The sequence below is a fragment of the Siphateles boraxobius genome, unplaced genomic scaffold (assembly GCF_051911475.1).
Source record: "Siphateles boraxobius isolate OS27281-9 unplaced genomic scaffold, OSU_SipBor_1 17, whole genome shotgun sequence".
Taxonomy (NCBI): Eukaryota; Metazoa; Chordata; class Actinopteri; order Cypriniformes; family Leuciscidae; genus Siphateles; species Siphateles boraxobius.
The window spans coordinates 8086679-8101357 of NW_027508777.1; the positions used below are offsets into that span (position 1 = coordinate 8086679).

General features: G+C 41.6%; 1 protein-coding gene and 1 long non-coding RNA gene across 2 annotated transcripts in view; both read right to left on the reverse strand.

The window, feature by feature from the left end:
* Nucleotides 1–14679, reverse strand: part of mtap (methylthioadenosine phosphorylase) — a 210291-nt gene that overhangs the window by 45232 nt on the left and 150380 nt on the right. The gene's annotated exons all lie outside the window — the stretch shown is intronic.
* LOC143740152 (uncharacterized) lies at nucleotides 13249–13773 on the reverse strand. The gene is made up of 3 exons (XR_013204775.1): nucleotides 13705–13773; nucleotides 13509–13620; nucleotides 13249–13425 (listed from the first exon to the last, which is right to left on the reverse strand). It is a non-coding gene; the product is annotated as an uncharacterized LOC143740152 (long non-coding RNA).

A 14679-nucleotide genomic window follows, 5' to 3' on the forward strand; every position in this document is an offset into this window, starting at 1 on the left:
TAGAAAGCAATGAAACGCAAAGCCTCCGTGGAGATGACAGATAATGCAGTGACTGAACATGAGCTAATCTGATTCATTTCGACCATCAGAATATACATTATATCACGCATTATTAGTACAGTGTATTTTCGACTACTTACCAACATCTGGGACACATGAACTGATGCCAAATATCGCGATGTGTTCGGAAGGAGACTCCTTCAACGCGATTTCCTACTGATAAAATTCGCGTAGTCGTTTATACTTTTTTTTTTTTAAATCAACAGCAAAACAGTCCAGCTTCCCTGGCAATAAGACCGAAATAATAACATTAAAATAAATACAAATATAAACATGATCAGATATCGTGAATAAATGCCGATTAAACTGCTTTCTCTGCTGCAGCACGCCTGGCAGAAAGAATCGTGCAATTACATTACTAAAAAAATAAATAGGCTAAATAAAAATGCTGATATCACGAAAATAATGAAATAAACGTGTCAGTATCACGAACCAGTAGATTAAATGACGTGACCATATCACGAACTGCCGTGAGACTGGGCTGTGTGGCACCTCAAAAGCGTGGAAATAATTCCTAATTTATATTAAAATGAGTGTATAGGCCTACGGAGAAGTCTGAACATTACTCATATTATTGTTTTTATAAACTTTATTTAACCATCTGGAACGGAGAAAAAATGATACCACTTAGCGCCTCTAGTGGACTTTTCACTCGAAAAGTGCAGGGAAACGTACCTGGAGGTACGTATTTCAGGTTTTGCAAAAATGTAGGCAGAGTAACGTATTTCCCATGAGCCTGGGTTGGTTTTCATTGATCCTAATGACCTTGATTAGCTGCCTCGCGTGTGTTTAATTAGGGCTGGAGATAAAATCGGACACCCCTGCCATAGTACTTTCTTTTGATATTGAAGCATTAATAGATTTTAGAAAAATAAATTAAATAAACAGAATTTAACGATACTATAATCGTAGTTAGAATATTTTGTGTTCAGCAACTTAAAAAAAAAATTGTGGATCTTATTGTGTTTACTATATTAACATTCTTGAATGTGACTGTATGTATGACAACTGAATTGACTCGTTCTTGAGTAACATCATGCTTTCTTTTTCAGATTGCAGAGAACCCAAAGGAAAAGAGGCAGTAGTCTGATGCAAGACATATTTTTTAAAACCTGAACCGTTGGACCACCTGTAGTTATGGCATCAGACTTCTAAAGCCAATTTTATTTTTAAAGGTTGAAATGCTTTTGTCCTATTTCTCCCCCTTTCTTTTTTAAAGAATAATCTTTTAATATATTTTTTTCATTGATTGATTGAATAAAATAAATTGACTCAACTGCTGGAAAGGTGTCATTTATATTTTAAAAGGTTTTCGCCGGAATTTGTTGACACACCATTGAAGTGTATTTGAAATGTTGATGTTTCAACATTAACTTGGTACATCGGATGGCAACATTGTTTGACATTCCTTTTCAGTTGTATTTTCTGTGTTTCAACTAAATGTAACAATCAGCATCACATTGTTACATTGATCAAACCATATTACCAAAGATTATTTTTGTTCATTTCAGTGTTAATTTAGCAGCAGTGATTTGATTCAACATCATAGTGTACCGTTGATTCAACAATATTACCATTGATTATTTTTGTTAATTTCAAAGCTGATTCAACAGCAGTGATGTAGATTCAACATCATAGTATAACGTTGATTCAACAATATTACCATTGATTATTTTTGTTAATTTCAATATTGATTCAGCAGCAGTGATGTAGAATCAATCATAGTGTAATGTTGATTCAATATATTGAATCAACATTACACTATGCTTGATTCTACATCACTGCTGCTGAATCAATATTGAAATTAACAAAAATAATATGGTATCATTACCATTTATTTTTTGTTCAACATAGTTTCTACATTATCTGAGGGTGCAAAAGTGATGTTGAAACAACATCACTTTGTAATGTTGAAGCAATATTAACACCATTGATTTGTAATTGAAATCTGAACATTATTTCAATATTAACCAATGGTGCAAAAGTGACGTTGAAACAACATCACTTTGTAATATTAAATCAATACTATTACCGTTGATTTTTGGTTGAAATCTAAACATTATTTCAATATTAACTGAGGTTGCAAAAGTGATGTTGATAAAATATCACTTTGTAATGTTGAATCAATACTATTACCATTGATTTTTGGTTGAATTCTCAAAATTATTTCAATATTAACTGAGGGTGCAAGAGTGATGCTAAAGCAACATCACTTTCTAACGTCATTTCAATGTAATCAGCGTTGACGCATCAACACTGACTCAACATTGTTTCAATGGTTACATGCTGTCTGGGTAGCTTAGAGAACACTGCTCACTTAAAAATGTTGGGTTAAAAATAACCCAACGAATAACCCAACTATGGAGTGGTATAGCACCTTCCCAACTGTGTGTTATTTTAACCCAATGCATTGGGTTAAATACCAGTTGGGTTAAATATTTATTTTTATTCAGGACCTTATTTTAATAAATAAAATACTCGTTTTCAATTAGATTTTTTTTTATTGGAGTATAAACACAATAATTATGTTTTGACATGTTTTAAGTATTAAATTAATAATGTAATAAATATTAGTGAGCCTAGTATGTAAATACACGTGTACACACTAAACAACGATGGGTTATTTTTTTAACCCAACCATTGGTGTATGTAAGTTGGGTCATTATATTGGGTTATCTTAAAATGTGTTAGGTTATTTGGCTATGCCGTTGGGTTATTTTTAGTTATAACCTAACTGTTGGGTTAAATACGTTCGCCCATCGATGGTTCAAATTGTAACGGACCAGTCCGTGACAGACAGTCAACGGACATCAGTGACAGCCTGATGGTAAAAGGTAACTTATATGATGTATATAGAATTTTATACCATTAAATAATGTGTACTGAAACGTTAAATATATCTTAGAACTGTTTTTTTATGTTATCGTTCACTTTTGTCATTTTTTTTATTCTCTAGATCAGATCGATTGTTGCTAGCTATCCCAGTTTCCTCGCTAGCATTAATAACGTCATTAAAACATTAGCTGAAAGATTAGCGCAACCGTTTACATACCTGAGGGTTGTTCCATAAACCAAGATTAGAGTATAAGCCAGGCTTATTTCGGTTAGTCAGGCTTATTTTTGGTAGATTCGGTTTCATAAATCAAACTTAAAAAAGTCAAACTTAGTTACCCCGGCAACTTATGCTGGCAAATTAACCTGGTCCGGGGCAGGCTAACTGTCAGGCTAAGTCTGAGTTCAGGCTTAACGAGCATACCATTTATAATCACCTGCTGGTATTTCAATGTCATTTTATTTTACTTAACCACTATTAATAAATAAAAAAAATTAAATAAATAAATAAAGACGGAAATGTACTTTACTAATAAATGTAAGAAATTATAAGGTATAAATACACTAAGAAATGTTCAAAACTTGTGTGTTTAATTGGTGAGTTTGGTTAATGAGTTTGGTAATTAATTAATTAAAAGTATATAAATAGGGAGCTGAACTCGTTTCCAAACTTAACCATGGCGTGTCCTTTCATAGATGAGGTGGTGGATGAGGGGGCTATAGTCTTGCGGAGGGCATTTCAAAGAGAGAGAACTTTCAGAGACAGGTCAGACCCATTGGCTTTTAATGACAGCTACCTGTATGAGCGATATGGGTTCTCAAGAGATGGGATTGCATATATTTGTAGATTACTAAACCCATACATTGCAAATAATACACGCCGCAACAGAGCGCTCACAGTCCCACAGACTGTGCATTGCGTTTCGCTTTTTTGCCAGTGGAACATTTTTGTACACAGTTGGAGATGCAGAGAATATCAGCAAAGCATCAGTTTGACGCTCTGTACTAACTGTGTACCTTTCTTTAAAAAGACTACTCAATGTGTTCATCACATTCCCTGGCAACAAAGCTATTCGTACCATTAAACATGCCTTTCATGGAATAGCTATGAAGTTCAAATATCTATAAAACATGGAAATATTTCTTGACTGTTGATTTTACATGGGACATATTTAAAACAAACAAATAATTTTCCTAGGTTTCCCAAATGTTATCGGTGCATTGGACTGCACCCATGTGTGTAATAAGTGTCCGTCTGGTCCACATGAAGCGGACTTTGTGAATAGGAAATCAGTACACAGCATTAATGTACAGGTATGATCCCACTGAGTTGATATTGAAGGCTATGCTCTAGCACTGAGTGTTCTGTACTAAGCTGAGCACCAGTGTTTAGTTCATTGCAATTAAAATGTAGTGACCTACAGGTTTAATTTATTTTAGATGATAAGTGATGCAGATTGCATCATCACAAATGTAGAGACAAATGGCCAGGCTCTGTGCATGACTCCAGAATCTTTGGAGCCTCATCTCTCTACCAGCAACTAGCAAGAGGTATGCTAGTAATCACTTAATCGCAAAAAGTCCTAAAAAAAAGAAGAAAAAAATACTACATTATATATCTATATATATTCATTCATTCTGAATATGCAGGAGAATTCTCAGGAGTTTTGCTGGGAGACAAGGGATACCCATGCCTGCCTTACCTCTTGACTCCCTATCAGGAGCCCCAGACAGAGGAACAGCACCGCTACAACATTGCCCATGCACGCACAAGATGTCGTATTGAGATGGCATTTGGGCTGATAAAGTCAAGGTTTCAGTGCCTGAAGCACCTCAGAGGGACTCCACCTAGGGCATGTGACATTGTAGTTGCTTGTGTAGTGCTCCATAACATTGCTTGTCTGAGGAGAGAGAGGCAACCAATGATGGTTCAAGAGGAAGACTGGGGCAATGAAGCAGTATTGGAAGAAAACGATACAGGCAGACTTATATGAGACACATATGCAAATAATGATTTTGCTTAATATGGTCTAAACCATGTGTAGCCTTTACAATTTTCCACTGGCCCCTCAACTTTCTCCTTAGTTGAATAAACACACAGAAGTCAAAGTATTTAATGTAATTTGTCTTTATTCAGAGTGAATCTGCCTGTTAGGGGTGAAAACACACAAATAAATGTTGTGGGAAGTGATCAAAAAGGTAATGTTTTTTTTGGGGGGGGGGTTTGGTTTTTTAAAGGGTAGTTCTACTTGCATTTTTCTGTAGCTGTTGAATTTCCAGCTCCAACTTCCTCATCTTCCGTTTTTTATACTGGATGTCGATATCAATCGCTTCCATTTGTATAAGGACGTAGCGTTTATACACTCCTTTTATGTTTTCTGGGTTCTGTAGCAACATAGATTTTAAGTTATTTCATTGAATACTCTTGTCACATTGTTTTCATTTCTTAATACTCACTTTGTCACATGTGGTCCCAGACTGAGAGGACTCTAGAACAGTGTCAGCATCCTGAAATCAGATTATGATCATTTTATCACACAAGTACACTTTTTAATATTCAATACAGTATAGCATGGAACCTGTGTGTACCTCAGGCCTCCTTGAACATACAGACACAGTCTCCTTATCCTCCTCAACTGATGGGCCTTCTCCCTGTGACCACTGATTAAACTCAGTTAAACTCATTAGCTTACATGACTGATTTAAAAGGTCTCATACTCACAGGCAACATGATGTCTGGTGGATCCATAAAGCATACAGAATCTTGATAGAAAAAAATATATATTTTTGTACCAAAATGCACCATTACAGTAGCACAAGTACCTCTACATGACATTACTGCTATAATGTACTTAGGCTTACAATGCCTAAGGAAGGAGGAAATCAGTTAGTCAGGAAGGAATAATGACAATAAAACACACATGTTGATAAAGTATTTTAAATAGTTTACACCGCTACTTACGTATTGAGACGATCAGCAATTTCCTGCCAACCTTTCTCTCTTGCTTTATTTATTGCCGCTGTATTGCCTTTTTTGGTGATGACATCTTTAAATTCTTCATATGTTTCCAATAGCAAACGCTGTTCCGTTGCTGTGAACATCGCTGTTCTATCTTTTCCTATTGTTGCCATGGTAGCCCACAGTAAATCGATTGACCCATGCTCGACTTCTCAGGACTTTTAAACAATGGCGTGCACGCGCAATTATCTAGACTATTTAAACCTGACTCAAATTAGTAAGATCACATGATCCTCAACTTACTGTTATGGAACCAATTTAAGCGCGGATGTTTAGCTCGGCTCATTCAAGTCAGGTTTTGGACTTTAATCCCCGCTTTTCTAAGCGGCTTTTATGAAACAACCCTCTGGTGATATGTAAACATGCATAGCTATAACAGACGTTTGTGGGTTCTGGGAGGTATTGCACAAAAATAGAATTAAGAAAGCCAGGATAACAGATCAGTCGCGGCTTGACCAAGTTTAATCAGTGCATCCTGGCTTAATCCGTTGCATGTTTGCCGAGCCAGGATGAGAACGCGAGGATATGTCAAGCCAGGTTTATATAGTTTGGATAAATTCACGTTCGCGGCATTCTTAAAAAGATCACGAAATCGATCACAGAATCACCGATGAAAAAAATGGACAAAACCCGTGCGGCATACTTGTCGCCTAATGAGCAACAGCTTCTTATGGAAACGTATGAAGAAGTGAAACATATAATATGTAAAAAAGGCAATACAGCTGCTGTAATAAAAAAAGAGAGAATGCCTGGCAAACAATAGTGGACCGATTGAATGCTTAAGTGGTCCAAATAACCAGTGCTCCACTTAAACCCTCATAATTACAATTCAAGGAGTTACTTGTCATTTAAAAAAATAATTGTATACTTTGCCTTAAATGTGACCATTGGACATGCATTTAACATGAAGAATAATTGCAAACACTTACCCACTATGTGCATCTATTTGATCTATTTAGTTTATTTTATGTCTATAATCTGTTTAATCTTTTTACTCTTATCTATTTGTATGTAGGTTTTGTTTCTAATTGACTTGATGTAATCTATAATCAGATAATTTGCTCTATTTTGATCCATCTAATCTATTTTATCATTTGTATCTATCTATTCCTCTTAAAGAACAAACATGTCTGGCCACTAGAGCCAAACTAGAATGTCATGATCCTGGTTCTCTTCTCGTGTTTTATTGGTCTCTGTCTCCCTCTTCTGGTCATTCTCTGTCTCTGTTCCCTCTAGTCCGCTCTCACTTACTACTTATCTTCCCCAGCTGTTTCTCATTCTCTCATTATCGCACCTGTTCTCTATTTTCTATCATTAGCTACTCTCTATTTCTAGTCTCTCGTGTTTCTCTCTAGTTTGTCGGATTATTGTTGACCGTCATGTTCGTACCGCTGATGATTTCTCTTGTCGAATGTTCTGTTCAGTCTAGTCCAGTTGTCTGAGATCTACCTGCATCTATACCAGTTCTGAGCGGTTACCTGAGTAAGGTCCAGAGGACGTGTGAGGGATCTGCGCTTCATCAGTTCTCCTTTGCCCACTCACCACCAGCCCACGAGACATCCGCGTGCGCTTCTCTGTTCCTTCAAGAATATTTTGGGATTGTTTCTGTTTATCGGCCGTTGCGGCTCTGCCTTGTTTCATTAAAGACTGTTAACCTGCTTTTCGTCTCCTGAAGTTTCCTCACGCAGCAGTCCTCGTGACAGAATAATCCGACCAACATGGATCCAGCTGATGAACGACCCATTCAGAACGCGATTGAGATCCAGGGAGCCATGCTGGGGAGACACGAGGAGGAACTCGCCGCCGCTCGTCAGGCTGTTGAGACCCTGTCTTCCCAGATATCTGACCTATCTCAGCAGTTTCACTTTCTCCGAACAGACCCGGTCCGGTCTTCTGGTCCCTCCGCTTCTGAGCCACGAGTGAATAATCCCCCCTGCTATGCGGGTGAGCCTACCGAGTGCATGTCGTTTTTAACCCAATGTGAAGTTGTGTTTTCGCTTCAGCCACACACTTATTCTGAAGAACGGACTCGCATAGCCTACATCATCTCACTTCTCAAGGGACGGGCTCGTGAGTGGGGAACGGCGATCTGGAATTCCGATGCCATCTGCCTCAACAGCTATTCCCTTTTTAAGGCTGATATGTTACGAGTGTTCGACCGTTCGGTACGGGGATCGGAGGCTTCTCGTCAGTTATCCTCTCTGCGCCAGGGAAGACGCTCTGTCGCCGACTTCTCTGTGGAATTCCGCACGCTCTCCACTTCTTGTGGCTGGAACGAGCCCGCACTGGTAGCGCGCTTTGTCGAAGGGCTAAACGCCGAGATCAGGGATGAGGTTCTGGCTCGTGAAATACCCACCTTCCTCAACCCTCTCATTGATTTGGCCTTACGTGTGGAGGAACGTTTTGAGCTGCGTCGACGAGCACGTCCAGCGGTCCTCCCTTCCTTCCCAGCTTCTTTCGGTGCCTCTTCATCTGCACCTGCAGCGGACCAGGAGCCTATGCAGCTGGGTGGAATCCGGATCTCTGCTTCTGAACGCCAGCGCCGTATTACAAACCGTCTGTGTCTTTATTGCAGCGCTAACAACCATTTCGCCTCTTCCTGCCCTTTAAAAGACAGAGCTCCCCAGTAGAACGAGGGTTACTGGTGAGCGCATCCTCTCTAAGCCCTCCGCCTCCTTCACGGACTATTTTTTCTGTTCATCTCCGCTGGCCCGACTCTTCTATAGACTGTCAGGCTCTTATTGACTCTGGTTCCGAGGGAAATTTTATTGATGAGACCTGGGCCCTTAAGCATGGCGTTCCCCTTATTGAGCTTCAGGATCCCACCACTGTTTTCGCCTTGGATAGACGGGTTCTCGCCAGGGTTCACCGCGCTACTGCCCCCTTGAGTCTCACCGTATCCGGTAATCACCGCGAGACCATTTCTTTGCTGGTGTTTCACTCCCCTAATATACCTGTGGTGCTGGGTCATCCGTGGCTGGTGGAACATAACCCTCAGATTAACTGGTCTAAGAATTCTATTTTGTCATGGAATCTTTCGTGTCATGCTAAGTGTTTGGTGTCCGCTGTGTTTCCTGTGTCTTCTGTCTCTGTTTTTCAGGAGGAACCAGGTGATTTGTTAGGAGTCCCTGAGGAGTACCATGATTTGCGAGCGGTCTTCAGTCGATCCCGGGCGGCATCCCTTCCTCCTCATCGTCCGTATGACTGCAGCATCGAGCTTCTTTCTGGAACCACTCCCCCCCGGGGAAGGCTTTATTCTCTCTCCGTCCCGGAGCGTCAGGCGTTAGAGAAGTATCTCTCTGAATCCTTAGACGCTGGTACCATAGTTCCTTCTTCCTCTCCAGCCGGTGCAGGATTCTTTTTTGTGAAGAAGAAGGACGGCTCGTTACGCCCCTGCATCGATTACAGAGGCTTGAATGACATAACTGTCAAGAACCGCTACCCCTTGCCACTTATGTCATCAGCCTTTGAAATCTTGCAGGGCGCTAACTACTTCACAAAACTGGATCTTCGCAACGCGTATCATTTAGTTCGCATCAAGGAGGGTGACGAATGGAAGACCGCTTTTAATACTCCGCTGGGCCACTTTGAGTACCGGGTTTTACCGTTCGGCCTGGTCAACGCCCCCGCCGTATTTCAAGCTTTGGTCAATGACGTTCTACGAGACATGCTAAACGTGTTTGTCTTCGTCTACCTTGATGACATTTTGATTTTCTCTCCGTCTTTACAGGTTCATGTGCAGCAGGTTCGTCGAGTCCTCCAACGACTTTTAGAGAACAAATTGTTCGTCAAGGCTGAGAAATGCACGTTTCATGCTCCGTCTGTTAGTTTTCTCGGCTCCGTCATCTCGGCTCAGGGCATCAGTATGGATCCTGCTAAGGTTCGCGCGGTCACCGATTGGCCCACACCTGACTCCCGTATTGCGCTCCAACGTTTTTTAGGGTTCGCGAACTTCTACCGAAGGTTTATTAAGAACTTTAGTCAGGTAGTTGCCCCATTAACCGCTCTAACCTCGGTCAAATCTCGTTTTGTCTGGAGTAACGCAGCTCAGACCGCCTTTGATCGTCCTAAGACATTGTTTACGACCGCGCCGGTTCTCGTCACCCCTGACACTTCTAAGCCTTTCATTGTCGAGGTCGATGCTTCGGAGGTAGGAGTAGGAGCAATCCTCTCGCAGCAGTCTTCCGCTGACGAGAGGATCCATCCTTGCGCTTTCTTTTCTCGTCGTCTCTCTCCGTCTGAACGAAACTATGACGTGGGTAATCGCGAACTTCTCGCCGTCCGATTAGCCCTGGGAGAGTGGCGCCAATGGCTGGAGGGGTCTTCCTTTCCGTTCGTGGTCTGGACTGACCACCGAAACCTTGAGTACATCCAATCTGCTAAGAGACTCAACGCTCGTCAGGCTCGTTGGTCTCTATTCTTTACTCGTTTCGATTTCACTCTCTCCTACCGCCCGGGTTCAAAGAATTTAAAGCCTGACGCGCTGTCTCGTCAATTCTCCTCTCCCAAGACGTCACCCGTCGAGTCTATCCTTCCCCAGGAACGAGTGGCAGGGGCTGTTACTTGGGGAATTGAACGAATCGTTAAGCGCGCGCTTCCTCACGCCATAACTCCCCGTGGCTGCCCTAAAGGGTCATTATTCGTTCCTCCCTCCGCTCGTCGTGCCGTTCTCCAGTGGGGTCACTCCTCCAAGCTTTTTGCTCACCCTGGGGTTAGGGGTACTATTACGTCTGTGTCGCAAAGATTTTGGTGGCCCACTCGGGAACGTGATATCCGTCGTTTCATTGCGGCGTGTCCTGTCTGTGCTCAGACCAAGGTTAGTAATAGACCTCCCGCTGGTCTCCTTAGACCGTTGCCCGTTCCTTCACGTCCGTGGGCTCAGATTGGACTTGATTTTATTACAGGACTTCCTCCTTCGGGTGGAAAGACTGTAATTCTTACGGTCGTCGATCGATTTTCTAAAGCCGCTCGCTTCGTCTCTCTTCCTAAGCTTCCCTCCGCCAAAGAGACCGCCCAAATTGTTGTTGATCACATTTTTAAGATCCATGGCCTTCCTGAGAATATCGTATCCGATAGAGGTCCACAGTTCGCTTCCCTGTTTTGGAAAGAGTTCTGTCGCCTCATCGGAGCCACGGTCAGCCTTTCCTCGGGTTATCACCCCCAGACCAATGGACAAGCTGAACGCGCTAATCAGACCATTGGCCGTATTCTGCGAAGTCTCGCTTACCGCAACCCTGCCTCTTGGTCTGAGCAACTCCCGTGGGCAGAGTACGCGTTCAATTCCGCTCCCTCGTCCGCCACCGGATTATCTCCTTTTCAGAGCTGTTTAGGGTACCAACCCCCTCTTTTTCCTTCCTCGAGTCCTGAATCTAACGTTCCATCTGTTAATGGGTTTATCCAACGCTGCAAACGAACCTGGAAGACTGTGAGATCCGCTCTTTTAAAGTCTCGCTCCATCACTCGTCGGTCCGCTAACAAACGCCGTACCAAGAGTCCCCGTTATGTCATTGGTCAAAGGGTGTGGCTTTCCACCGCCAATCTTCCTCTCCAGTATCCGTCTCGTAAACTGGCCCCCAAATTTATTGGACCCTATCGCATAATTCAGGTCCTTAGCCCTGTCTCTATGAGACTCAGACTGCCATCCAATCTCCGCCGTGTTCACCCCGTGTTTCATGTCTCTTCTCTCAAGCCTGTTGTTCGCCCACCCCCCCGCCCAGTTAACCCTCCGGTTCGTGTCGAGGGTTCCCCTGTCTACCGGGTCCGTAAGATCCTTGATGTCCGTCCTCGTGGTCGTGGCCATCAGTTTTTAGTTGACTGGGAGGGTTATGGCCCTGAGGAGAGAAGCTGGATTCCCGCCCGGGATGTCCTGGACCGCTCGCTCATCGACGATTTCTATCGCTCCCGTCAGTCTTCCTCTTTGAGTGCGCCAGGGGGCGCACTTTGAGGGGAGGGGTACTGTCATGATCCTGGTTCTCTTCTCGTGTTTTATTGGTCTCTGTCTCCCTCTTCTGGTCATTCTCTGTCTCTGTTCCCTCTAGTCCGCTCTCACTTACTACTTATCTTCCCCAGCTGTTTCTCATTCTCTCATTATCGCACCTGTTCTCTATTTTCTATCATTAGCTACTCTCTATTTCTAGTCTCTCGTGTTTCTCTCTAGTTTGTCGGATTATTGTTGACCGTCATGTTCGTACCGCTGATGATTTCTCTTGTCGAATGTTCTGTTCAGTCTAGTCCAGTTGTCTGAGATCTACCTGCATCTATACCAGTTCTGAGCGGTTACCTGAGTAAGGTCCAGAGGACGTGTGAGGGATCTGCGCTTCATCAGTTCTCCTTTGCCCACTCACCACCAGCCTACGAGACATCCGCGTGCGCTTCTCTGTTCCTTCAAGAATATTTTGGGATTGTTTCTGTTTATCGGCCGTTGCGGCTCTGCCTTGTTTCATTAAAGACTGTTAACCTGCTTTTCGTCTCCTGAAGTTTCCTCACGCAGCAGTCCTCGTGACATAGAACTGGACATCCAGAAAGTAGAAAGAGAAGTACAGGTGAAACTCGAAAAATTAGAATATGGTGCAAAAGTTCATGTATTTCAGTAATTCAAATTAAAAGGTGAAACTAATACATTTAGTGTATATAACTATATACATGATCAAACTTTTCAGAGGGCCGACATTTCTGTATTTAAAATTCTTTTTTTTATTGATTTCATGTAATATTCAAATTTTCTGAGATTTTGAATTTGGATTTTTCATAAGCTGTAAGCCATAATCATCAAAATCATAACTTTTGCACGATATTCTAATTTTTCGAGTTTCACCTGTAAGTGACTTCAGTTCATACTGTAACCATGACTGTAACACAATGTATTAATCATCATAATTTTTTCTCTCCAATGCTCCAAGCTGACAAGTGATAACAGCAAAATAATAAAATAAATATATTCCAAAACCATTGTGGTCTTGTAACTTTTTTTTGTATGAATTTCAAGTACACTTTATAGTTATTGATCCAGCTAAGTGGAACTAGAATGTGGGAAGATAACCACAGTGCGTGCTACCGATGCCAAATAAAATGCATCTACACGTGAAAAAGTTTTATAGCCTACATTATCCTTTATTAAGGGATGGGCTAAATCAAAACTAAATTAGCTGAAATAATTTGCAATGTATTGTTCTCTAAAAAGTCTACCATTTCTGTTATCTGGAAAAATTGCAGCGTTGTCCCAATCAACATCCAAAGCAACTCTGGGAGCACTTTCTTTTCTTAGGCAGGCAATATTGTGCAGCACTGTGCAGGCAACAGTCACGTCACATACTCTGTCTGGGGGATCCTCAGGTGGTGCAAGCACTGAAATCGTGATTTCAGGAGGCCGAAGGTCATTTCAATTCGAGCCCTGGTTTTGGCATGGGCATGGTTGGAAGCTTGCTGTGCTGGGGTTTGGGGGTCTGTAAGGGGAGTCATCAGAAATGTCTCACAGGCATAGCCTTTGTCCCCCAGGAGCACACCAGAGAACTCACCTATGAAATACAAAACATAATTCTTACAAGTACTGTACTCTTGATGTTTAAGGTGCTTAAAAAAATAAAATGGGGTGGCTTACCTAGAGAGAGTCTCTGGTAAATTCTACTGGCACGAAAGATTCTGGAGTCATGGACTGCGCCAGGCCACTCTGCCTCTAAATTTGTGATAAGGCAGTCAGCATCACAGATCATCTGTAAATATATATTATAGCCTATTAAGGTCATTTAATGCACAGAATTATTATGTAGCTAACAGTAAGCATAACTCATTCTTACCTGAACATTGACACTGTGGAAGGATTTCCTGTTAACATAATCTCCCTCATGTGCCCCTGAGGGGCGTTGGATACGAATATGGGTGCAATCCATTGTTCCAATTACATTAGGAAAATCTGTAACACAAAATAATGTGTCATAGACTGTGCTAATGTAAGATTTTGTTGTAATCGGTTGTTCGTGTTACCTGCAATCTTGTAGAACTCCTCCTTGATGTGGATGAATCATCTGTGCCCAGGGAAGGCGATAAATATGTGCACAAGAGATTTCAATGCCAGACTTACATTTCTTATTGTGCGGCAAATAGTGGCTTTATTGAGGTTTTCTGCATCACCGACAGAATACAGAAACATGCCACTTGCCAAGAATCGCAGTGCTACGCACACCATCTGTGGGACAGTGAGAGCATGGCTCCGTGCTGTCCTGTGCTGTATGTTTGGACCCAGCAGCCTACACAAATATCTGATGCCAGCACCTGAGAATCTGTACCTCTCAGTCAGATATTCGTCTGAAAAGGCCAATGGGTCTGCCCTATCTCGGAAGACTCTTTCATGCCTGAATGCTCGTCTGAGTATTAAAACCTCCTCATCAACTACATCATCCAACAAAGGGCAAGCCATTGTGAATAGGAAAAACTAATCTTTAGTCTATATATACTACATATTGACCTCGTTACATACTTAATTGAAACCACATTTACAACTTAATGAGCCATTATTATCTTATCAACTGCAATAAAATAGCCTATAATATATTGATATTTTTTCTCATTCAACTGTACATTTCTACTCTATACTTGCATAGATATACATAGTCTATATTCTATTTCTCATATTGTATAGTATAGTTCTTTTGCATTGTGTTGACATTTAATGTGGACAGCAAAGTTATAATTGCTCAGGAAAATCTGCTTTCCTCACTGCAGGTGTATGCCAATAAACACTTTAAATCTTGAATAATATATATATTCATCAA